Source organism: Schistocerca piceifrons, chromosome 4 (assembly GCF_021461385.2).
Source record: "Schistocerca piceifrons isolate TAMUIC-IGC-003096 chromosome 4, iqSchPice1.1, whole genome shotgun sequence".
In the NCBI taxonomy this organism is placed as follows: Eukaryota; Metazoa; Arthropoda; class Insecta; order Orthoptera; family Acrididae; genus Schistocerca; species Schistocerca piceifrons.
Window position 1 is genome coordinate 308,009,047 of NC_060141.1, and position 27,592 is coordinate 308,036,638.

A 27,592-nucleotide genomic window follows, 5' to 3' on the forward strand; every position below is an offset into this window, starting at 1 on the left:
GACGTTCCATTACATCTGATTTATACCCAGCAAATAACACTGCAAGACGTGTGTATAATTATCTTTACCGAGCGAGGTAATTCAGTACTTGGTACGCTGGACTCGCATCCGGGGGAACGACGGTTCAAATCCCAGTCCGGATTTAGGTTTGCCGTGATTTACCTAAATCCTTTAAGATAAATCACTGGCTGGCTCCTCTGAAAGGGTATAGCCTATTTCTTCCGTAATCCTTCGCTCATCCGATCTTGTGCTCCATTTCTAATTACCTCGCTGTCGATGGGCCGTTAAACTCTCAACTTCCTTCCTTCTTTCTTTTTTAATTATATTCCTCGTTCTTATATATTAAACTCTGCGAGCATTTCACTTCCTACTGAACTGAACCATGTACACATACCTGAAAAAAACAACAACAAAAAAGTGCAGGGTGTTCCGAGCACGAGTGGAAGATTATAGGATGGAAAAAGAAGTATGAGGAAAAAGAATTTCAAGTGGTTTCATTGTACGTCTCAGAATATCATAAACCTGAGAAGCCCGTGAACCTGTAAATGCAGTCACCACGAGGATTTGTTATCTAAGTTCTTGCATCACCCTACTTGTGATAAGATTACAGCCGCTTGATTACTTTTACGCTCCCATCGTTGAAAATGACAGATATGATATAACAGTAATACACCTAGCTGTCTGACTGCTGCGGAGATAACATCGATTCGATTTTCTGTACCTCCTTATTCAGATATATGTGTGTCAGACTCCGCTAATTATTAAGAGATCGTCGCTACGCTTTTTGAATTATTTGGGAATTTTGTCACAGCAGTCACGTAAGACAGAAAGCGAACAGCCATTCGTTTTGTCTTTTCAATCCATAAGAATTAGGCTAATGAGAATAAGGCACAAAATTCGAAGCAAAGTGGTTTTCCACGAGTTCCGCTCAAGAATGTGTTTAAGACATAACATGACGATCTCTCACTATCCGATCTTCATTACAGAAACATAGCGATGCTTTAAAATTTTAGATATTGTTTATTTCGTAGTCAATCGCACAACTGCAGAACGGAGTGGTAACACTTGCGGTGGAGAGAGACTTTTGCAAAGAGACACTTCCGCGGCTCCTATAGCTGTTGCTGAGATAAGCGGCTTTTCACAGGAAGCATGATGAATTTGTTTCTCGTCTAGCAGTTTAGCACAGCGTGCTGTAGTGTACGACACATATTATTGGCAACTAATTTAAATATATGTTGAAATGTTGAAAAATCTCCCACCAGAAACTTTATATAATTTATTTTTGCCTTCACCAGTTCAGGCTGATCTGCCCATATGCAGACGTCGGTTCCATAAGTACATCTACAAGGACATCAGTTTTGCATAAATTTTTGTTTCCAGGATGCAACAACAATGTTCATAATGCTAGTGGCAAAATAAATAATTGTAAACAAGTGAATAGTCGCAGTTTTTAGTGCACCGTTATACCGTGCGGTCATGTTTAAACTGCAGCTGCTCACTGAGTTTCAGTATGAGCTGTAATTATCGTATGATAGCAGAAATTTGTAGACATACCAATGAGTTAATGCGGAACCAATTATTACTGGAAAAAATAAATTGCAATTTTGGACATCAGGTGCCAGTCTCTCGACTTCTACGGTGCTCATATCGAACAATTGGTGAAAGAGGCAGTTAATAATAAAATCAATATTATGCCTTTCTCACTGGTTTGACCTTTTCCATTCACATCCCGTTGCGAATTCGTTACATATAGATATGTCTTTTCTGCAGTCACAGTCTCAGATTTGCACCTGGTGGCCACGCAAACTGGAGCTAATTTTTAATTTTTTAAATTTTTTTTAGCGTACATTGGTTCCGCATTAATACTTTAGAATATGTACCATGTTTCCCTGACATACGATAATTATAATCCACACTTGACATCTGTAAGTCGCTGTACTGTAATTATAACCACCCAGTATCAGCACTCAACAATCAGGGAGTTCTGACATCCAACATTTTCTTCTTTTTCTTTTGCCAGTTGGCAAGGTCCACTGAGTGGATTCGCTGTCTCAATTTTGTTCGATCGTGGGGCATATCTGGATGAAGATTTACAGTGTTCAGGTCGTTGTGAACTTTGGTCCATCACTATCTAGGTCGTCCCGTGGATCTCTTTACCATGACTTCCGCTATGTATGCTGCCTTTCCAGTGGTACCACTCTCTGTGCACAGCACATGTCCAGACTATCGCAGATGGCTCTCTCGCATTTTCTCCAGGATCTGTGCGACCCCGAAACGTTTGCTGATAGTGTCGTTCGAAACGCTGTCCATCCAAGCGTCTGTCTCCATGACGCACAATCGTCATTCTGCCTCTTTTGTAGCTTGCCTGCGCTTGGTGCCATAGAGAGCAACAGGACGGATGACAGTCCAGTAGATCTTTGACTTCAGATGATCCTTAATCCGCAGATCGCAGGTGATGCCTGTTGTCGTTCGCCACTTAATCCACGCTGCCTGCGCCCTTGTGTTCACCTATCTGTAACTTGGCCATTGCTAGAGATTGTAGAACCGAAGTACATAAATGTTTCTACTCTAGGTAGATCTTCTCCATCAGCTCTGATGTTCCCAACTTCTCTCAGATTTGATGCCATGCACTCAGTTTTCTTATTGTTGAGGCGAAGGCCATATCGCGCGAGTCGGCCGCTCCACTCTTGTGTTTGGGGCTGGAGATAAAACTTATTGTCTGCAGCCAACATGATATCATCAGCATTGAGAAGTGTCGTTGGTAATGGCGTGTGCAGCTCTGACATGCCAGTGTCCTTCACAAGAAGAAACTGCACTGATGATAAGGCCGAACGTTGGTGGACTCCTACTGTGATGCAAAAGTCATTTCACACCCTGCAGTCACTTGGACATAGCTCCTTGGGTTTACATACAGAAACCATACCCAGGTACTCTGGATTGCCATGGTCTCGAAGAGCTAACTGGAGTAGGTCATTTGGTACCTGATCGAAAGCGTTTTCCATGTCTAGAAAAGCAGGATGCAGTGGTTTGTCCTTTTCTCGATATTTTTCAACCATCAGCCATGTAGCATGGATTGCGTCAGTTGTGCCACAATTTTACACCAATCCGGCTTGGTTCCTGTGATTTGAGGTATATCAAGGATCCTTCTGTCAAGAATGTGTTCAAGGATCTTCGTCGTGTGGCTGAGTAATCTGATTGTGTGGCAATCAGAACACTCAGTAGGGCTTTTTTTTTTTAATTTGTACAGTGATGCTCTGCTATCAGTTGTTGGCATTCTACCTCCTCTGAAGGTCTGGTTGAAAGTATCTGTTAGGCAGCCTGCTGTATTCCATCGTTGAGAACACCATAGCTTTTCTGGGAGGTTATTGGGGCCAGCAGCCTTGACTTTGGCAATGTTAATTTCCTTGACTGCTCCTTCAACAGCAGAAATGATTGGTATTGGTGTATGGCGAAATTCCTCAGTCGAAATTCTCTCAAAATAGCACCGACAGCATTCCTATGATTTCTCCCAGTTGACTAGCAGTTCATCTGCTTTGTCATCAAAGGAGTAAAAATGTTGGATATCTTTCGTTTTCCTATGTTCTGATTTGCCTAGTGTATAAATATCACCCTCTCCTTCGTGTGTCTAGTTTCGTGTAGAGATCTGAATATTTGCCTGCTTTTGTTACTGCAATGACCTTCTTCGTATCTCTATGGTCTTGCTTGTAGGCACTCCAATGGGATAGTGTTTTGTCTGCAAGAAACTTGCGAACAAATTTTTATTCTTGCTTGCTACAGCAACCTTAACATCGTCATTCCAAAGGTACGTGTCTTTGCTGTTCCTTTATCGTTCTGGTTTTGTTGTTCCGAGAATAGAGCGTGTGGCGTTATGAATAGAGATCTTCAGTTTACTGCAGCTATCTTCGACTGTGGCAATTGGTGGCACTTACATTTCTGTCATTATCTCAGCCTCCTTCTCCTCGAAGCGCCGCCATTTAATATTTCATGGTCCGTTTCTGGGAGAGTACCCAGATGTTCGTAGCTTTATTCTAAGCTTACATATGACTGGTCGATGTATGAGACTTAACAACTATGGTCATCAGTCCCCTAGAACTTAGAACTACTTAAACCTTACTAGCGTAAGGACATCACACAACACCCAGTCATCACGGGTTGATGTCACATTGCTACAGTTTCATACGGAACAACTTTCGTGTCTAACACCTCTTTCAAGTTCGGGGACGTCTCCCTAGGAAATAGTCAATCCGAGTTGCGTTTAATCCTGTATAGTACGTGATTATCTGAGTTTCACGTTTTTTGAACCGAGCGTTCGTGATGACCAAATCATGAGTTTGTAAATAATCGAGGATTCGCTGGCCGTCATCGTTCTTCTCCCCATACCCATGTCCACTACAGGTGTCATGATCTTCGTTTCTTTGTCCGAAGTGACCAGTCAGGTCACCAGGAACGATGAGGTAGTCTTGAGCTGTCTTCTCGTAAAGCAGTGTCCAGAAGGCTCTTTGGTCTCTGCACTCAGGCCGGTTTGTGGAGCGCAGACAGTCTGCGATGTAAACAATTTTCATAAAGCGATCGTCGTAACGCTGTACCTCAGAGACGGAACCATCGAGTTTCGCTGATATGACAATGCCGACGCCATTAGCTGTTCTGCGGGTACGTTGAATATCAGTTTGTAACCACAACCAATATGATACGACTTTTGCCCACTCCACCTTCTTTCTTTCACTGCACAGATATCGATACTCCCCTTTTCGCGGGTCTTAGCTGGTTCGCTGCGCCGTCCATAGTCCCAACTTTCCGTGATGCGAGACTGATTCTGTGGGCTCTCTTGTTTAGCCGTCGCCGCCCTTGCAACGGTAACACCGCGTACTTGCCACGCTGATTCATCCTTGTCAGTGTACGTCGCTTTCGGGGGTTGCACTGACAGTGGTACCGAATCCTCGAATCCTTGCAACAGCGTTTCTATAAGGAGGTGACAGAGGTTTTACGACTGGCTTGTCACAAAACTTGTCACCAAGCAATTTAGAAACTATTGCCAGCATGAAGTTAGGCCACTCCTGACATGGAAAACGGACACCTTGAGTAGCCGCTCCTCTGTAGAACAGACGCTCTTTTTCTTTTTTCTTTTTTTTTTCTTTTTTTGAGTTATCTGCCATCTGCACCATACTGATGGTCTCCATCCATGTCCGCTGTAGTTGCCATTTAGGACTTCTTTTTGGTGAAAGATGTTTCATCTGCCCTTTCCATCATTGAGGCGTTACAAACTGTCCTCAGCCGGCCGCTGTGGCCGAGCGGTTCTAGGTGGCTCGGTCCGAAACCACGCGGCTGCTACGGTCGCAGGTTCGAATCCTGCCTCGGGCATGGATGTGTGTGATGTCCGTAGGTTAGTTAGGTTTAAGTAGTTCTAAGTCTAGGGGACTGATGGCCTCAGATGTTAAGTCTCATATTTCCTAGAGCCACTTGAATTTGAAACTATCCTCTTTCGTTTTCCAAGCCGTTGACCATCCAGCCTGAGAAGCAGAGGTTGGAAAATGGAAAGGCAACCTAGCCCTAGAGACCTAATACTGTCGGAATCGGAAAACAACAGGAGGAAGCCGAGGATGGCCAGATAGGAAAGATAAAAACAGAGCAGCCTGATATAAGTAAGTGCAAGCATTCCCAGAGTCAGCTCGGGACTCGGTGGTCACCAGCCACGTACGCACTAGATGTGAGTCCCTGGAGGAAGTCCTGACATCCAACACGAGTAAAATAATGTTTAATATATGTGTTTTATTTGTTAAAACGACATGAATTTATGAAAGGAGAATGAAATGATGTAGCTGCACATAATTTGCTTGCGTATTCGCTGCAGTTATTTTATACTTGGTGTCCATCCACACTGATTTTGATTCTAAGAATCCCTTAAGGTACTGCTGTGATGATTCTCCAGAAAAGGTGTGGACTTTGAGATCGTCTTGCCGGGCTTAATTGTCCAATATTTTGCAAATTTTGCCGACTTCGTGTGGTTTCTAGAGAATACGATGAAGAAGTAATCTCTTTTCATCCACCATTAAACTTATTTAAATACGGTATTTCCAAGATTATCAATGTGTATGACGTGCATTAAACTTCTTTACAGCAATTACATAATTTCCAGTGTTGGCGATATTTTCTTTTTCACTGTTATTTTTGTGCATAGCCTACGCAAGTAGAAATGATTTTAAGTTGCCGTCAGTTTGGAGTCTTTTTAAGGCCTTTTCAGTGGTCTTGTCAATCTTAATTGCTGATTTCTTTCTTCTTTTCCCGTCGGTATTCAAAAATAGTCGGTTAGGCTGGCTGTAGTACTCTGCGTCTTCTCGTATATCTATTGTTAATGAGTGAAAATTTCGATGAACTTTTGGCATTAACGTAGTTATCCTTCGGCTTATCCTTCACAGATGTTGTTAGTGCGATGATGCCTCCCACTGCAACTCCACCAGCAGGTAGTCGGGGACAGGACGCTGTACCCCACCTCTGGAACAGCCTGTTTCGAGGTCCATTACCTGAAGTGTCTGGTGCTCTGTACAAATGTCAATACATTCCATCTCTGCACAAAATCTACCCTACACGACTGTCATGAACTCCTGTGGAACTGCCGAAGAGAAAGGAATAAGCTGCTCCTGATCAGGCGCAAATCCAAGGGTGGGGTGTACAGGTATGAGGCTGGAGGGTTATATTTTTACATACGTCGACTTATAAACGTCACAGCTGTCTTTCGGCGAAAAAAGTACCCACAAAACTTGAAAATGTCAAGGAATTCTACTAAAATACAAGCTATGTTTGACACAAGAAGCTATTCAGCTACTTGCAAGTGGGCGTGCTCACGTGGATGGGCTTGCAAGCTGGTTGGTAATGTTCCAGTCAACAAATTCGACACAGTTCGTGCATTCACAGCTACAACCGACAAAGCACAGGAACCTGAGTAAAGCCTTGTTTACACCGAGACATACGATGCGAAACGCGTTCCTTCAAACCAGCGTTACGCAAACTTCTTAAATGGCTGTCTACACGGCGGCATCGACATCAATGTTCACTTCAGTTTTGATGTTTTATAAGTACCGAGCACCATCCACCATTTTCGTCTCTGAAATGAAAATTGTGGTAGTTATATTGGCAGTGATGGTGTTCGAGCTTGACTGCTTGAAACCAATACAAAAGAAATGTAACAGACGTGTTTAAATTCGTGATTGAAAAGAGAAGATGTGCTCAGTCATGAAATTTTGGTAGATTATTCCAGGAACTATTCCAACCACCTGAGAATGACGTCAGAACAATTCACTGATCTTATCACTTCAATATGCTACAAAGAAACAAGATACACTAAGAATGAATCTTCGTATGTGTTATTATTTCTTGCAGAATGCACTTAGGTCGTCAATCCTTCGATGCTTATATGACGAAATACTTAAAGTGGATATGGAAAACGTTCAAAATGTCAAAATCTCTTATTTTCAACAAATGCGTTTTCATTGCTATTGTGTTCACGGTATTTTGTTGCATGTCTGTCTTTTGCCTGATCCACGTACGAAACCATGGAGAAAGGCTTCCAAACATGCGTTCGTAGATGGTGCATTGTCTTTGTGGCAAGCAGTGCTTCCCTCTGAAGTTCCAAAAGTTAAAAGATATTTGAAGTAATTCTTTTTACTACAATTCTGACAGTTAAAACTTACTCGTGTATTTCTGCACTTACATTATCACAAATAAAATGTAGTGTCTCTGTATTAGTAGCACTTGAACATAACTTTTCTTCCGCTATTTCTTCGAAAACTCACATTTCTCTCACTGTAGCTATGTACGAAACACAAGAAGATTTTTGCAAAGAAGAAAACTGCAGCAAGCCACTGTTAATAATGCTATTTGTTTACATAAATAGCGCCGTTAGCTGTTTCGAACCGACAGGTTGTTCTCCAGAGGGTTGTTCACATTTACACTGCATTTATTGTTGTTTACATTAGCTGTTTGAGAAAAAAATTAGCCAACAACAAATATAACATAATCGCGAGCAGGCCGTCAGAAGATGAATCTGTCGGTTCGAAAAAGGTAATGGCGCTGTTGTGTAAACAACTTGTATTATTAACAGTGGCTAGCTGCGGTTTTCTTCTTTGCTAAATCAAACTCGTAAAAGTTTTCTTATTGGCACCTATAACTAGTCAGTTTCCTGGTATGGCACTGAGAATGTTCGTAATAAAATATTTATCTTCTGATTTGTTTACAATTCTGTTTTTTACAGTGATGCGGTGAGAGCATAATTCTGTGGTAACAAATATCTTTTTTGAATACAAATAATTTCTGTGAAAACGTAAGTACTTTTTTATTTTACTGACGTACAGTATGTCACATTTGACGTTTAAAATGTTTTCTTTTTCCACTCTGCAGTTGTCTAAGTGCAGCAAGGCGTCGCATTTTTTCCTTGTGATAATTACCACTGCCTAACAATGGAAATGTTTCGGGTTCAAAAATAGCTTATTGTTGTGTATATAAACGTGCTCAATTCAAAACTCATCACACCAATGACCAATTAGCTCTTGTTTTGGACGTACAATATCAAGTAATTTTTTCTCGCTCTACGTTTTTAGTTTGGGGTATTTTTATTTTCAGAGTTGACACATCTGTTAAATGACAAAACAAAACGTCCTCCAGGTGTTTGTAATTTACAGTCCAGCGATGGGCAAAGTAATTCTGTTTATACTCATTTTACTAAGGTTTGAAGCTCCTCTTGATGTTCTCCTGTGTATGCGATTTAAAAACTGGGTTGTTTTGGAAATCAGCCTTATGCAAGCACAATTAGTTTACTTTTTATATTTATCCAGACATGTTTCGACACATATGTGTCATCTTCTGTAGATCTAATTTTTATTTCTGTAAAGTACAATATCAAATTTGTAATGATTTAACTATTTTAGGCCTAAGAATTATAATATGTACAATTTGCTTTCTTTTGGTAAGACGCTCACTTTAAAATTACATCGTTAAATGAACTGCATTATTATACACCTTTTTTGTGCTCATTTTCGTCGTTTTTTTACAGCATATCATCTGCAAACTAGCCATGCAAGTGACACAATGTCAAAAAAAAAACACCAAAAAGAGCACAAAAAAGATGTATAATAATGCATTTCATTTAGCGATGTAATTTCTAAGTGAGGGTCTTACCAAAACAAAGCAAATTGCACATATTATAATTCTTAGGCCTACAACAGTTAAATTATTATAAGTTTGATGTTGTACTTTACGAAATAAAAATTTGACCCACAGAAAATGACACATAGGTGTCGCAACATGTCTGGGTAAATGTAAAAAAATAACCTAATTGTGTTTTCATAAGGCTGATTTTCAAAACAACCCAGTTCTGTTAATGTAACTATTCGCTCTGAGATATTATTGAACTACAGTAGCTCAACTTAACTGTGTACTTCATGTTCAATGTTAAAGTATCACAAAATAAAAGCACTTGGGAAAATCCTTAAACTAATAAATTAGAAATCAAAATTTAATAATTGTATTCCCTACAACACAAACTTTCATTCTATTTATCAGAATGGGCTGAGCGCTTTCTGTTTTAATTCAGGCCTCTACATGGGAAGCACTAAAGATTTAAAGTATTCCCATTCACTGCGTTTACATGTGACACATCTTCCAGAAGACGAAAACCGAATTTTTGAAACCGCTTTTCGCGTACGTGTTTACATGTTAACGTCTGAAGCGGATTTGCTAGCCTGGTTAACTACGGCGCCTTGAAAAAGCTTATACAGTTTATGTTTTAGTCAGCACAATCATTATTTCTCTTCAATTAGACGAGGTGTAATATTTCTACTTGTCCTTCAATGTACAAAAAGCCACTCCGTCCATATTAGCCGAAAAGTTTTCAAAACAAGACGAAACCTGACAGCCCAAGCATGTTTCAATATCAAATGCGTTTACATGGGACCTAAAATATATTACGGAATTGGAAAACCGGCAAACAGAAGCGGATTTCCTGAATCGATTTTGAAGTGTTTACATGATCACCCAGAAGAAATATTGGGAAATCGGTTTACGTAATCCAGTTTTGAGAGGCCCTTGTAAACTGGGTGGTTGTTACTAAGAGCGTTTATCTGTTTCCTGCTTCTTTTTCTTATTTGATACGGTAGGGAAAAAGGAAAAACTCGTTCTCATTTAATAGTTCGCAATAATTAATTCTTAGAATTGGGAAAAATATTTAGATACAGAATATACTTAAATGAACTACGTGAACTTACGGCACGATTTCGATTTTCCGATTAGACGCAGTTCACAGAGTTCACTGTTAAGAGTTGAGAACTACGGACGTTTAGGTCCCGGGAGTGGAATGTACTCAGTATCAAGGGACGGAAATTTGTTCAAGAGCTTTCCCACTTCCAATAGGTACGAGAAGTGAAGAGTAAAAGATCTATAGTTCACTAAAAGAAAGACCGCTCCGAACAGTTCCTATCCCAGAATAGTTTATCTGAACTAATTCGTTCATGAATTACACATCCTAAAGTTAGAGACATTATTACTGTTGCTGTGACTGTGAGCTTCATTCGGTTGTCGTTAGTGCAGAGCTTCTGATTTTCGATTGCTTCTGAAGTGTAAAATTGGTCAAAGCACAATGTCACGAAAATTATAAACTGAATGAATATATTTTGCTACATTCGTGGTCAAGTAACATTTTCATCACAGGAACACTATCCCATATATCTTGTGAAAACTGTGTATCAACATTATTTTGCTATGAAGGTAGGAGATCAGACTGAGACACAGGCTCCACATATATGTTCCAACTCTTGTTCAGGTGTGCTACGAGAATGGCTGAACAACAAAAGGACTATGGTTTTTACTGTGGGTGTCGTTTAACAGGAGACTGCAAACCATGTAGATAACTTCTATTTTTTCTTGACTCCAGCTACAAAGGCAGAATTGTCGATGAAGAAAAGAGGAACAGTTTAGTGCCCTAATCTTCCGTCTGTTATTCAGCTTATTCCACGTTCAGATAATTTACCACTTCCTGTTCCACCGCAAAATTATGAGCTTGAAGTTGCAAATCAAGACACGTGGGAAGAAGAACCCAACAAGCCTTCCACACCTCATGAACCTGACTTGACTAAAAAGATGATGGACCACACAAGATCAAGCAAAACTGAATAATGTCATTCGAGACCTTGATTTGTCGAGAAGACTGAACTTACAAGATAAGACTAGGGCAATGAAATGTTCTCCAGCATGATATCAGACATCATTAAAAGTGGGGGTGAGAACAAGTTACCTTTGGGGTTGGGTGTGGGTAGAAATGAAATGCTCGTATGGCATTGTTGGCAGAGAGACCTCATTTGGGAAACAGACTGTTCTCCACCCTCTCGCCCCCCTTTCCCCTAGAACCCAAACCTGTGTTCGTGCCTGCTCCTTACTGCATTGCAATAGATTCTTCATTGTGAATGCTTTAATCTCATGTAGTATTATGTTTCCCTGGTTTCCTTTATTGATGGCATATGTCTGTACTTCACAAAACTCATCAGTATTTTCGTTACGCTCTTAATGGAACGCGATAGATGTGCAGATGGACATTGCTGCAGGAAATAGAGCTGTTTCTCACTGGAAGCAAGTAACTCATATTTTCTCCATCGCTAACATTCAAGTTCGCATACTGTCCAAGACAATAACACCACAAACAGGAAACCGTTACAATACTCTCATTCTTCCTTTTTAAAACTCAGTACTCATTTCCTTACCAGATATTTCAGTAGTTCAACATGTTTCTCCATTTTAACTGCACAGAATATAAATGGCGAGGCAGAATATGATAGTGTTATTTGCATTACTATCGCTAATTTATGATGGACATGTTTCACTGACAATGGTAGTTGATATTATAAGACAGTGTGTGAACAAAGAGAAGTCATACTTAATCCAACGTCGTTAATTTTTGTTTGTCTGAGTGAACGATAACTCTATCAGTAACACAGCTTCAGTTATTTTTATCAGTCTGCGTCATTACTATTGTTTATCTTCCAAGGATTCTCTACTGTCAAAGTGTACCTAATGTGGAAAAACTAAAAAAGAAGAGAATCAAAGCGTCTGTGATGTTACAAATGCGTGGTGAAAATTAATTGAGTGGACTGATAAGAAAACAGTAAGTCCTCTGCGGAATCGAGGTGGAAAGACATAACGGTATGGTATGTTAACTGTAAGTTGACTGTTGCTAGAGTGGGTTGCAGAGGAAACAAGTCCGGCCCCCAAAAAAACTGCCATGGGGTGTGAAGCTATAGGAGGAGAACAAGCCCCTCAGTGTAGGCACTTTAATCTGTGGTTCGTTTCCATGAAAGCAGAATTCACATACAGAGATACAGATCACTTAAATGCTGTTCATGATCAGCATAATGTTGCATTGGTACATATTACAGAAATCCTCTGAAGAGCCATTTAAGCCTCAGATATTCACATAAAATACATTCAAAAAATTGTCGAATATTGCAAATTGATAGTAATTACTATGTTAATTACACAACAGTTAATAAAGTTCTAGGTAGAAACCAAATAGAAAACTTATGACTATGTCAAATTCAGGTATACTTCATATTTTTGTTAATGCAGAAACCACTAATTAGATAAATTCTATATATATAATGGAAAATTGTAGTAATCAGATAAGAGGAGTAGGAATTATGGATGACAGCAATTATGTTGATGAGTATTAGGACTTTTGTGTTGATAATATTTTAAATGATATATATGCACATCTTGTCACTGAAACAAATTTTGCAGCCAATAAGTCAAATGTAGAAAGAAGGATGACTTAGAAAGATTTTTGTGGGAGTTTTGTGACATTTTTAGCGAAAAGCCATGTAGAGTGAAGCATTACCAAATGCAAACCGAAACTAAGAAATTATGATCCATTCTTTATAAGACCACATAGATACCAATTTGCAAAAGAAAAATAATAGAAAGCGAGCTTCAGGAATTCCAAAAGAGAAGGATAGTAGAAAGGAGAAGCAACCTGTAGAATAATCCACTGGTTGTTTTATCCGCCGGCCGGTGTGGCCAAACGGTTAAAGGCGTACAGTCTGGAACCGCGTGGCCATTACGGTCGCAGGTTCGAATCCTGCCTCGGGCATGGATGTGTGGGATGTCCTTAGGTTAGTTAGGTTTAAGTAGTTCTACGTTCTAGGGGACTGATGACCTTAGAAGTTAAGTCCCATAGTGCTCAGAGCCATTTGAACCATTTTTTTGTTTTATCCATGTAGATGGAGGTGCGAGGCTAGTGCTGAACTCTAGGAATTTAAATAAAGTTTTAGAATGAGGGAGTGATCATCCAGGAAGCAATGAAGAGTTGTTGAATAAATTCGATAGTGCTAGATTTTTTACCAGTTTAGGCTTGACTTCAGGTTTTCATCACATTACACTTGAGCTGGAGTCTAGCAAATATATTTCATTTCTTTTTAATGGCAAGCCATTTCGGTACAGTGTTGCGTCTTTTGGTCTTGACATTTCTGTTGCTGAGTTTATAAGAGCTTTGAACTATGTATTGAGAAGTGAGCTACTTTCAAAATTAGTCTCTTCTGTTCATGATATTCTAACAACCAGTAAAATTTAGGAAGAACATTTAGAAACATTGAGAGAAGTAGCGAAGAAATTTAGAGAAGAGAGTATGACTTTAAAGCTGGGAAAATGTAGATTTGTAGTGAAATATTAAAATTGAGGAGGGGATTCTGTCAACAGCGATTTGCATCTGGGATGTGATACATCAACTAGTGTATATTTAGGTGTGTATGAATATATCTTTCAAAATGTTCTAGCATGTACCATTTTTGAGTTTTTAAAAGTTTTTTATTTTTCGTATTCACTATTTTGCTTTTTGCTGTTCTTCTGTTTTGATGTTTAATTGTTTGTTTTCAATTTGCAGAGGAGAGCTAGAAGATCTACAAATCGTCAGTAAATGGTTGGTGTGGTAATCCAGTGGTGTGAAAGAGATCCTCAGTGAGTGTTTCCTGTGAAAGACAGTGCAAACTTTTTGTGTTTAAAACTTACATTAAGAAGCATGGCAACTAGTAAATCTCATTGCTGTTCAAACCACCCTGACAACTTTAGTTATGTGTGTGGGAAATTCACTCCAAAGGCCCAAAGAAAACCAGTCACAGATTTGGTTGAGAAGGCAGATAAATTGTGTTTTCAATGTCCTGTTGGTGATCAAGATAAAAATTTTGCACCTCATATTGCCTGCATAGTCTGTACTACAATCTTAACCGAGTGGCTGAAAGGGAAACGCCGAGCCATACCATTCGCTGTTCCGATGGCGTCGTGTGAGCGTAATGACCATTATTCAGACTGTTACTTCTGTCTTACAAATATTTCAGTACAGTCAAGCAAAATTAGACATAAAATAAAGTATCCAAATGTATCTTCTGTGCATTTGCCTGTGCCCCATGATGAGGGGTTGCCCGTTCCTGTCTCTAACTTGAAAGCCACAAAATCAGATACCATGTCAAGTGAATCAGAAAGTGTTGAACATATAGAAGAGTACTGCCCTCAATATCATATCAATTCGCTTCTGCTCTTTAATCGAAAAGGAATTGAACGATTTGGTTTGCGATCTAAAACTGTGGAAACAGCAAGCTCAACTCTTGGGATCGAGACTGCAACAACGGAACCTTCTAGCACTAGGGACAAAAATTTCCTGTTTCAGATCAAGAGGTGCTTCCTTCGCTCAATATTTCGATATGCAGAATTCAATGTGTCTAAGTTGAGATGTCAATGGTCTGTTGATGCAGCTAAGAGTACAACATAATCCACAGGAGCTGCTTGATCTTCTTTGAAAGCAATTGTGAAGAGCTTTTTGGTAACAGAAAAGTCAAAAACCTCTGCTAGCACTGTGAGTGATTTGTTGGACAACTGGGGTGTAGAATGTCATTTAAAATTCACTTTTTACATTCTCACCTTGATTTCTTTCTAGAAAATTTGAGAGTTATAAGCAATGAGCATGGTAAACACTTTCACAATACGTTCTTACCATGGAACACTATTACCAAGGCCATTGGAACCCTTCAATGATGGGTGACTACTGCTGGGATCTTGTTAGGGAAAATGATGAAACGGCAAACAAAAGAAGAGCTCTGTCGTCGCATTTTTCAAAAACCAAAGAAGAATAAAGGTGAAGATATCTTCTGAACTAATTTGGACCTTTCATTGGCATCCTGCCCATATATACACACAAAATAATATTGATTTTAAACGTTATGAATGTGTGTTTTGTTTGACTTAATTGTGTCAATTTTCGCTACTACCATTTTTTATTCTGCTCTGTATCTAGGAAATGTGATGTCATAGAGAAAAGCTGATTTTACCAGTGTATTTAGCGTCTCAAAATTAGGTAATTCACCCATTTACAAACCAGATGCAGAAAAAAGGTTTAACTTTGTTAAGTAGTGTAGTGATAAGCTTTTGGCCATTGCAGAATTCCCAAAGCCAAAATCAAAAAAGGAACACAGATCCCTCTCTGGTTTATTTAATTCTTGTAGAAAGTCTGTTAAATCACGAGCACTTAATGCATGTTGTTTGCATAACATATTATAGAAAAATAGTATCAGGGAGTGGACTAGTGATTTTCTACCAGCGTTTGATGAAACTGAACACAAGCTAAGCAAAAGTGTGATATTAAACAGACCAAATTTTTCTTTACCATTTTATTTGGTGACAGATAACATTGATTACAACCTGGGAGCTCATTTATTTGAAGAAGTTAATTAATAGGAAAACTGAACACCATTCTATAAGTTTTGCTAGCAGAACCTTACAAAAATATAGAAGAAATTATGTCATTAAAGAAAAAATCTATAGAATGGGGATTCAATTGTGCACAAAGTAATTGTATACACAGACACAAAGACTTACGTTATATTCAAGAATGCAAATGATATCACCATGGAATTATGAAATGGGCTGTATACGAGTATCTAACAGTTGGATTACACAGTACAGTATATCAAAGCAGAACAGAATTAATTGCAGATGCATTTTCTAGACTATTGATAGGGGGAGGAGGGTGGAAATGGGAGTGACAATGAAGATAGCAATAGAAATTTCAGAATTATGTGCATTCACGATATTAAAGGGGAAAAAGAGATTGCTAATATTTGTGAACAGCTAAGTAGAAATCAGAATCATGATGTTGGATGGAGGTAGAAAAAAGTTCTTTAGGTAAAAGGGTTATTATAAGGTCAGACAGTACTATCAGGCACGTAAAACAATTTTGTTTGGAAGGCAGAATGCAGGAACAGATAGTTGGAAAATCTGCTGACCAGAGCAACATATTGACACCCTTATTAAATATATGCACCACAGTTTTTGACACTTTGGCGCTATGAAACATATTCACAAAATTCAGGAAAATGCCTATTTTAACAGTATTAGTAGGACAGTAGGGAGATGCTTAGCTTCTTATGATAGATGTCAAAGATTTAAGACTACAAATAAAAAACAGAGGTTTCATGCAAAGCATTATACCAAAGAACAAGCTAGAACTCACCAGAGTGAATTTATTTGGGCAACTGCCTTGTTCAAAAGAAGATTATACTTAATTATTTATAATGGTAGATTTTCTTCAAAGCTAGTTAAACTTTATCCTTTGGGAAATGCAACAAGGAAGAACATTATTCACAATATTACTCAAGATTTCTTTCAAAAGGTAGGTACACCAAAAGCTATTCTTTTAGATAACAGAAGCCAGTTGCCATGAAATGTTTCGAAAGATTTTGCTAGAGAAAGGAATGTAAAACACATCCTTATTTCTGTTTATTCACCTTCATGTAATCCAATAGAGATATATGAGAGAAACTGCATGCTTATGTGAGACATATTGTAGCAGCAGCATTCTACAACTGAATTTTCACCCTATGAAGTACAATATGGCAAGAAACCTGCTAATTTATTAAACAAATTGATTAGTTATCCTGTTTTTACAGAGTTTTGTGTAAATGAGGGAGAAGAGGTGGCTAGGGAAAACACACAATTATGTCACAGTAAGAGTAATCAGATACATGACAGAAACTTGAAAGCTACACAATTTAGGGCAGGAGATTTGGTACTGACAAAAATTATGAGAACTCTAATGCTACAAATAAAGAGATTAGAAATTTTTTGACGTTTATATAGGACCTTTTTGAAATTTTTGAAGCTCTACTTTCTATTGCTTCCAGACATATCTATCCCAAGTCTAGGAAACTGTTCAGACTCAGAAATATTACCCAACTGAAACCAAACCATCAGTAATGAGTTTGGAAATTAAAATTAATCCCTCAGGTTGGTATGCACTCATTGCAGGTATGAATATGACTTACACAGAGCCGGCCAGAGTGGCCGAGCAGTTCTAGGCGCTACAGTCCGGAACCTCGCGACCGATACGGTCGCAGGTTCGAATCCTGCCTCAGGCATGGATGTGTGTGATGTCCTTAAGTTAGTAGTTCTAAGTTCTAGGGGACTTACGACCTCAGCAGTTGAGTCCCATAGTACTCAGAGCCATTTGTATGATTTGAACTTATGCAGAGCCCCAACCATGTGACATTTGTTTCTTCAGCTACACTTCATCAGTGTCACATCCATACACACATCTACTACTTATCAATGTATCCATAATTATGTACATGTTTACTGAAATGATTTGATAATTCGTCTTGGAGAAGTTTTGTGTCAGTTGACTTGATATTTGCATTGGATTTGAAGTCTACTATTACGATATGCTCTGTTTGTGGTGAGAAAGTGTGAAGTTCGATTTCACACTGAGACAGCAAACTATGGTACTGTTACGCACTACTGTCATACTCTTTATGAAGATATGATGTCAGTCAAATAGCAGAAAAATATTGTGTTTAATGAAGGATTAACCAAGGATTGTGTTTGGAAGTTCCTATGTAAGACCAACTATGAATATAATGCAACCTTTCGAGTTTAACTGATAAAGTATTTATACTATGGGACTGAAGTTGTAGAAGAGATATACATATACTTACTTGTTTTCATTATACTTTTCAATGTCCAAGCTGAACTTACCTATAGAAACTATGTACATATGAATAATTACCTCAGTGAACTATGACATGGTTTACATAATATGCTTTTTCGTACTTGCTTTGAAGGTAAGAGTTGAATTGAGCCAATTTTCTGAATACTTTTGATAAACAGTTTGGTTTGGCCAAAAGTTCTGCTGAGTGCCTGGCAAACTATTTGAAATCATCTAAGTATTATATGATCTGTACTGTTGCTACCAGATATAGTTTATATCTCATTTGTGTATGTATTACCTATACTGTTCAATCACTGATGGTTATTCGCATGAGTTTATGCAGTAAATATGATGAACTTGTCACATATTATGCACATTCATATATGTTACTTTCATCAGATCTAAAACACACAGATGCCAAACAATAAGCCACTTCAATTCGTTATGTACCATTCTATCAGGAATAAGAGAATTGGAAATGCTCTGTGAACTTATTGTAAATTGTAAATATTACTGTGACCTATGCTGTCCCCATACTGAGATTATCAATATTATGAAGAATTTCATTACAAAGTTGATACCCTAATTTTTTCTGTACCTGAGTTCAAACACTTTTGTTGTATGTTAACACTGATGACCACACAAGATGTATGAAGTTGTAATACTCTACATTATTCACAAACTACTGATCATGTATTCCATTACAAAAGGAAAACATTGTTTGTAGTTGAATTATTTGTGGTTCACATTTGTACTGGATAAACATGCCACTGCACCTGAGTGTAAAGATAAAATTTGTATTGTTATGAATCATAACTATACTGTAACGTAAGTAGAAGTACCTCAAATCAACATTTCCACACAAAACAAGTAAATAAAATATGTAATATTTGATAATTTGATGATATATCTTACGTAATATTGATTCACATGATGTTTTAGGTTTGTATCAGCACAATGTTGGTAGGGTCTGTAGCCCCAGGAAGCCAATTTGTAACTCACAACTATGTATTTTCTTTGACTATGTCATTATTACTCAGAAATGTGACAAAGCTAATCAAGATGGAATTTTTCAAAAACATTGTTTGAACTGTACTACAGAAGGACAAAAGAAGATACCACAGTATCGCACAAAAATGAAACTTTCTTGAAGAAATTTCTATATACTGAAAAGCATGTGATACTGTTTGTAAACTTTGATTTGTAATTTACTATATATATCTTTTATGGATAAATATATTCACAAATAGCCTTGCCCAATAGTGAAAGTTGGACAAGCCACTTCAGAGGGTATTGTCACAGAACACCCTCTGAAGAGTCATTTAAGCCTCGGATGCGCTTATAAAATATTGTTGAACTTTTGAATATTACAATATGATGCTAATTACTTTGTGAATTACACAGCAATTAATAAGAAAGTTCTAGTTAGAAGCCAAATAGAAAGCTCACGACTACAACAGATTCAAGTATACTTAATACCCAGACTATGTAATTGGAGCAGTATTTTTTGTTAAATTGAAGCCACTAATTAGCAAATTTCTTTGGTGATACCGATGTTCACTAGAATTTATATTTACCTCATATTCTGTTCACATTGTATGCATTATTACATTGCAATATAATAGGTCAGCAACGTAAAATACTTGCAACATCGTTTGTAATTAAAGATAAATTATGCAGTCCTTTATTACAAATGTAAACATATACTGATCTTCAGCCCTACCAGTTATTTTGAACTATGTGGCTACTGTTAAATGAAAGCATATTTAAATTGTAACGCCAATTTATGTCAGGAAAACGATACAACTTATATTTTGCTTACTAATTAATAGACTGTAATTAGCATTGTTGGTTTCCGTATATTATCTTGTTTCACGCTTAGAAACTGTTTATTTCACAAACTACCTATATATATTCATCAGGAAATAATGTACCTAAATTATGCTGTTCACAGTTTGTCTCTGTGTACTAATTTTCTATTGTAGTTCTGTAAATCTGCATCTTAAGCAGTACTGTTGATTGTTACTTGAAGTACAAACAGACATGCAAAGCAATGTCATTATGCAGATTGTAGCCAGTTTTCAGAGAGTCAAGATGTAGTCAGTTTGTAATGCCAACTGTTCGTTACTGCACACCACCTACGCAGTAATAAGAGAATTCATTGCAACTCCTGAACTAGCAAGATTGCTACAATTTTTTATAGCAACATATTATGAACAGCAGGACATCAGCAGCAAAGCAGATATGAAGTTTTGAAAGTTGAGTATTAAATTTTACCTCTGTGGTTACATCACCCAAGAACGTTATTGACATTTTCATTGTTATTAGTTTCAGTCTAAAGTTTCGGCACAAGTACGTCGTATTCTGTACCTGGTGGAGGAATCTTTTTCATTATTAATTTTTGATGCGACTAGTCAATGAGATTTCAAAGTGAACATTACTATTTAGCAGTTTTAAATAATTATATTTACTCATATTCTCAACAGTAGTGTTACATACGCTGACCTCCAAATCTTAGAACACTGTACATTTACTGGTCAACGTTATTGTAATACTCTGTTGCTTCTGCATGTGCGTCGTTTCAGGGGAACATTCTGCCCTGACGTCATTTCTATGGTTGACAATGCGCAGGTGGAGGAGCTCTGGGACGACAGGGTAGTCGGCGAATGGACTGGCTTGCCCCGCTTTGTAGATCGCCTATAGCTGAGTAGGCGTAAGTTGATCCCAGACAGTCCCGGGGTGGGCGTGGCAGCTTTACATGCCTACCTCAGTCAATTTTTATCGCTGTTAGTCCTAGAACACTAAAGGAGAAAACTTTACATTGTTACTAAACCATCGTAAAGTTTCTCACTCCACATTTTATTCAAGGGAAGTATACGTTAAGGTTATGCATTAGTTAATCATCATTATTACATATCCAGTGAAATGTTACACACCAGTTTAAGTACAAAACGTTTGTTTTATAACCCATTGCAATAGTAAATTTCACGACGATTTAGTAATAAGGGATAAGAGTGATTGTGTAATTTTGTTTCGTTTCGCCTTCCCCACATTGAATAAGAATGGTTACATTAGAATTTATAGTTATTCAGGAGCCACGAACCACTCTGAGAAGTAAAGTTGGGGGTAAAGTAGCCATTTATATTAATAAATAACACAAAATACACCCTCCTATTTTGAAGTGATTAGCACTTAAAACTTGTGCTGTAGACGTAGACTTGATATGAACGTCATAGTAATTAACACTCACGGTTCACTTGGACTCCATCAGGTGTTTTTAAGTTATTTATGAAACAACTTCTCTTATTATTAAAGTTTTTAGTTTCCAAACAAATGACACATGGTAATATTAAGACGACGTTTTGATTTAAATGTTTAGGGCAAACCTATGAAACAGCTGTACTCAAGTTCCTTGCCAGTCCATCTAACCTTATTCTCATACAGTTTTTAACGTGAGTTATCGTAATCAACTGCTATTGACCACATTTCTGTAGACATATTGAGATTGCAAAACAAATTGTGTGAATACTCGTAGTTTAAGTATAAGGCTAATGAATGAAAAAGTAATTGAAGGCTAATAAATGGAATACGATCGTCTTAGCACATGGAATGGTGTTCAGAACCCACTTGGAACCAGTGAAAAACGTAATATATGCTCTGAAGTAACATACAGTTCCCAAGAAAAGAAAGTAAATTGAAATTTCCGTTTTTCTTTTAATTTATTTTTGTGCAAGTATTAGCGTAGGGGTTCGGAGATAGACTGCCACTACTGTTAAACATAGCAGTTCATTTCCGATGACAGAACTTCTTTAGATAGTGGTGTTAGAATACTGGTTGAAACTGCTTGGCACATCGCTCATGTGTGGCGGGGTCGTGACCAGTGACCGATTGGAGCAATATCGCATGCGGCAGATCGCCGCTCGTGCGTGGTGCCCACTGTTCACGCATTGATAACTTTCAGCTTATGCCTTATGCCTGCCCACTCCACTGTTTCGCACTTTGGCGTAGCTTGAGAAAAGAAAAACCGAGCGAGGTGGCGCAGTGGCCAGCACACTGGACTCGCATTCGAGAGGACGACGGTTCAATCCCGTGTCCAGCCATCCTGATTTAGGTTTCCCCTGATTTCCCTAAATAGCTCCAGGCAAATGCCAGGATGGTTCCTTCGAAAGGGCACGGCCGCCTTCATTTCCTAATCCGATGAGACCGATGACCTCGCTGCCTGGTCTCCTCCCGCAAAGCAGTAGCTTGAGAAAACGTCTGAAATATAGTCCTCGTCCTCTAGCACTGGTCTGATCAACTGTAATGAAACAAAAATACAATCGATCACTAATTTGACTCAACAAATAGTACCTCTTCAAAGAGAGCACCCCGTTCCCTTTGTGCAAAGACAGTGATGACTACCACGAAAAACAGCTGGCGACTGGAATTTCCAGGAATCGAAAGTGTGAAACATGAAATAGGCTGGAGTGTTTAAATTCATCAGATAAAATGCTACACCATGAAACGGCCATATCGGTCGCTTTGGAGCGCTGTACAACTGGTAGTCATGTGACCATCCACCTCTTCTTTTCTTCTTTGTCTTGTCTCTTTGTCACACATCGGCGCAGGGTCGACATGGTTATTAATGGGTCTGGCATGGTTGATTTAAGGAGCTGGGTGAGAAATATGAAAGTGTTCAGGTATCTGGGTTCACTAATTGATAGGACAGGCCAGTGTGAAAGGGACCTATGCCACAGGATAAGTCAAGTGATGGTAGCTATGAGGTTATTAAATGCTATGTTTTGGGATGGGCACTTACCAAGACGAACAAAGAAAGTAGTGCTCCATGCTGTGGTTGAAAGCATTTTGACATATGACACTGGACACTGAACATTAACCCTGGACATTGAACACGAGACAAAGGGGCAGAACTGAACCTGCCAAAATGGACAATTTATGGCAGAGTTCGAGAGGGTCTCATTTGGATCGACAGAGAAATGGGTGTCTAAGAATGGAGATGAATATGGTGGAACCAGTCACTGGACTGATGCTCGAGCACTGAGACGATATGGACATGTGTGAAGGATGGAGGGATGGAGAAACAATAATAGCTGCACTGTTTGCTCCACTGGTCTCTGCGAGGGAGAAGGAGCCGATGGAGATCGATCGCAACAAGAAGGAGAACTATAGCCAAAGCCATGTGAAGGAGAGGTGTATCGGAAGAAGATTGGCAGGATAGCAGTTTGTGACATCTGAGAACGAGCAACTACTGATGAATGGAAATCCCAGCTAAAGTAAAGTGAGTAATGTCCTTCCTGTCGCCCTTTTCCCTTGGTTGGACTATGTGTACCGTAACTGTGTGTGTTATGTTATTCATTCGAAAGTGAGCGATATTTTTCTAAATGTGTTCAGACCGTGTAAATGAGATGGGGCTTGGGAACCAGTCCAGTAGTCACCTAGCAGGACGCTAAAACCCAGGCTGGCTAGCACACCAGCTCTCGTTGTTAATACACCAGGCGGATTTGATCTGGGGCAGCATTCCTTCCTGCCCGGGAAGCAGTGCTTTAACATGCAAGGCTGTCTTGGTGGGTCATGTGGCCATACGTGTGTCCACAAGAGTGAAGTGGTGTGTTTGTGCATGTTGGATTGTGGAACCAGTACAATAAGATGGAAAGACGTACAGATGTCACAATATGAATGAGCTACTGTGTTTGAACATGCCTATGACCACACCATCAATGAAACAGTCATGTAATGCATAGGAAGAATAATGTCCAAAAAGGATCATAACTGGCAGGGACCAGAGAAGAGCGTCATGCCTGCTCAATGATTATCGATTTCATACTCGACAGAAATTGCTGCTGTCAGTGAGGTTGGAAGGAAACTGCAAGAGTGTCAGTTACAGGAAAGCATAGGTGTTATGCTTTATAGAATATAATACAGCCTTCACTGATTTGCGAGACAAATCAGCCTGGCAGCGTGTGGAAACAGTTGCCACAGCAGTACCCAAGCTGTAGGTGCCCTAAGCCTTTTCAAATCAGTGGCTACTGAAATGTTTAGCATACATACAGGGCAGTCCACCCTGAGACCGCAAGATCTGGAGCTGACATCTCACTGGCCCTGGGAAACACCTCGCTGATATTTGACTCGAGGGCAGTGAGGCACTGCCATTACATCCAGGGGTGGTGGCAAGGAGGGAGGCTAGGGGGGCTATAGCCCCCCCTTCCCCCCCATGGAGTATCATATTACCCTGGATAAAATGACTTCAGAAATCAGCTAATACATTACTTCAACAGATTCAATCATTTTTTTTATAATTATGCAGCTATCTAGGTTGCAATGTATTTCAAACACATTTTAACCAAATAGTAAGAGCGGCAAATAGTTTACTTTCTAAAACAATAAATATCATTTAACTTAAAATGGGCGTCTTATTATTTATTAATATACATTGGATGTATGTTAATGTACAAGTACTACTTACAATAATCAAGAAAGCTAAATTGTCCGAGTATGCCTACCAACACTTAAATTGCTGACCCAGACAAAATCTTCGAAATTGGCGGACATCTGGATCAAATCATATTATTTTCCTGGGGACACACATGCAGCCACGTTTGTACCTTGAACTCCAAAACAGTTACCAAAAACTACTGTAAGCAACACCAAATTTTACCAGTTTGTCGGTGGAGGACCCCAACTCTCCTTTTGTTAAGCGATAGTCCATTCCCCCAAACCCCATCCCACCCCCCTCCTCCGCCATTAGCCCCCCCCCCCCCTTGACCGACTTCTAGAATCGCCCCTGATTACATCACTGCCTTCTGGATAGTGTTGGGTGCTTGAGAGACATCACAAACATGTGGATACAGTTAGCCAAAGCTGGCCAGAGGCAGGCTGACATAGGCAGTTGCGTCAAAGGCCTTTGCCCTGCCAACGCTGTTTTTTGTCAGTATTGTAGGCGACTAAACGCAAGAGGCCTCGGAATTCTGCGGCCAAGCTGCCGCTTCCTGTACTGAGCTATGATAGGGTGCCATGAAGAGGTATTTGGAATTAGAAACTGTTTAATTGGTGCTGCACTCCCAACCAAACTCATCACCAAGCTGTCGCCCTTCATTAAGGTCATGGCTCACAGTGAGGACTCCAGCGAATCCCAATTTTACCACTTTTCAAATGATCTCATTCTCTGTGTTCACAACGGCTCATTGCAACCTTTAACTCGCAATATGAGAAGAACGTAACATACAGAGGAAAGGGCCAGATTTCAGGCTGTCAATGTAACTTCATACACGCACACACCATCGGCGGGTAGGTAAAAGATGAGAGGTGCAATTCCGTGACAGGTAGAACGACCACCAGAAGGCATTTGTTTTCTTCGGGTTTTTAGTGTTGTTACTAGTCCTGGTGGGATATATAACGGGCGTTAACAGCGTCTAATGTTGAGTGATCACTGTGAAGAACACAAAGAAGCTGTGTACTCCTTTAAGACGACATTATCGCAATGTGACATAGTTTGAAAAGGGCCTGATTGTGGGTCTCCATTTGGCCAGCTGGTCGAATCGTGCAGTATCGAAATTTATGAGGCATTTGGATATGACAGTGGCCTGATGTTAGACTGCATGGGAATGTAAGGGCAGGCACTACCATTGTCAAGGTTTTGGTCGACTACACTTCATCACTACAAGGGGGGCTTGTCCTATTGTGCATCAAGCGTATCTTAACACTTTCTAACCTGTGTCTTCCATCCAAGGACAAGTAATATACTCTCTGTAACATTCTGTGTCATCCCTTACTATTGGTCAGAGACCAGCAACAGCTGGAAATTAACAACCTACAGACAGGCTACCATTAACTCTACAACAAAAAACGCTGAGTTTGAAATGGTGCCTCCATGGGGAAGCATGGACTGCTGATGAATGGCATTGCATCATATTCAACGATGAATTGCAGTTTTGCACTATCCTGGAAGATCATTATTGGTGAGTTTAGCAGCGACCTGGGGAAAAGTCATATTCTTCAATGTTTTGGAGAGGCACAGCAGTGTTACTCCTGGCATCACAGTGTGGACAGCCATTGGGTATGACTTCAAATCACAGCTGGTAGTAACAGAGCGGACTCTGACACCACAACAGTATGTCTTGGACATCCTGCATCCTCATGCAAAGGTATCGTGTTACCATTGCTCGCCCACACATGACATGAGTCTGTATGAACGGTCTGTGTGATCTTGAGGCACTCTCATGACCAGCAAGACCCTCATCCGTCCGCTATAGAACATCTGTGGGACCAGTTCGGATGTCAACTCTATCTCAGTGCCAGTACGCCGGATATCACAGACGAGTTAATAAAATTGTGGGTCAGCCTGCCATGTGAAGTTTCGTTTCTTTTCCTCCTCTTCTGTGCGCTTCTCTCTCTCTCTCTCTCTTCTTTTCAGGCTGTGTAGTTCAGGCTGAAGGTAAGTCTGTAATATTGGTGGAGGGAGGGGAGGGTGTGTTATACCATAACTTGGGCTCACTCATTCGGGTTTACATGAACCAAGGTGTTTATTTCTTCTTCTAGATCTGGATGGTGAGTATGTAGCAGACACTTCCAAGATAAAGACAGCCTTGTTGAAAGCGCTGCACACGTACATTCTAGATTTGAAGAAACATTTAGGCAACCTATGATATTTAGTTGATCCAGTCATATGGAACGTTTTGAGGACTGCGATACTGTTGTAAATGTATGAAATAATTTCTACTGCTTCAGTCATTTTTTGCTAATATTTAATTAGCACGACGCGTTTCGGCGAACTGCTCCCATCATCAGATTTTCATGGTGTGCTAGGGAGTTTATAGGAGGTTATACAACGAAATACAGTCATGTACAGAAAGATTATACACTAATCATCCAGAACATTATGACCACCTACTTACTAGGCGGACGTCCACTTTGGCATGGATAATAGCGGCGACACATCGTGGTATGGAAGCAATGAGGCCTTGGCAAGTCGCTGGAGGGGGCTGGTACCACATCTGCATACACAAGAGGCCTAATTCCCGTAAATTCTAGGGAGGGGGCCGATATGCTGTGACAACATATTCAATTACGTACCAACACACCACATGTGTTCGATCAGGTTCAGATCTGCCGAGTTGGGGGGCTACCACATCAACTGGCACTCGCCCCTGTGTTCCTCGAACCACGCCATCACATTTCTGACTTTTGACATGGCGCATTGTTTTGTCGAAAAATGCCACTGCCGTCGGGAAACATGATCGTCATGAAGGGGTGTATGTGGCCTGGAACCGGCATATGATACTCCTTGGCCATCAGGTGCCTTGCACGAGCTCCACTGGACCCACGGATGCCACATGAATATTCCCCAGAGCATAATGGAGCCGCCGCCAGCTTGTCTCCGTCCCCAAGTGCAGGTGTCAAGAGGCTGTTCCCCTGGAAAACGACGGATTCCTGTGCCCCCATCAGCACGATGAAGAAGCTATCAGGATTCATCAGACCATGCAACATCGTGCCACTGCGCCAACGTCCAGTGCCGATTGTCACGTGCCCATTTCAGTCATAGTTGGCGATGTCGTGGTGTTAACATTGGCTCATACATCAATCATCGGCTGC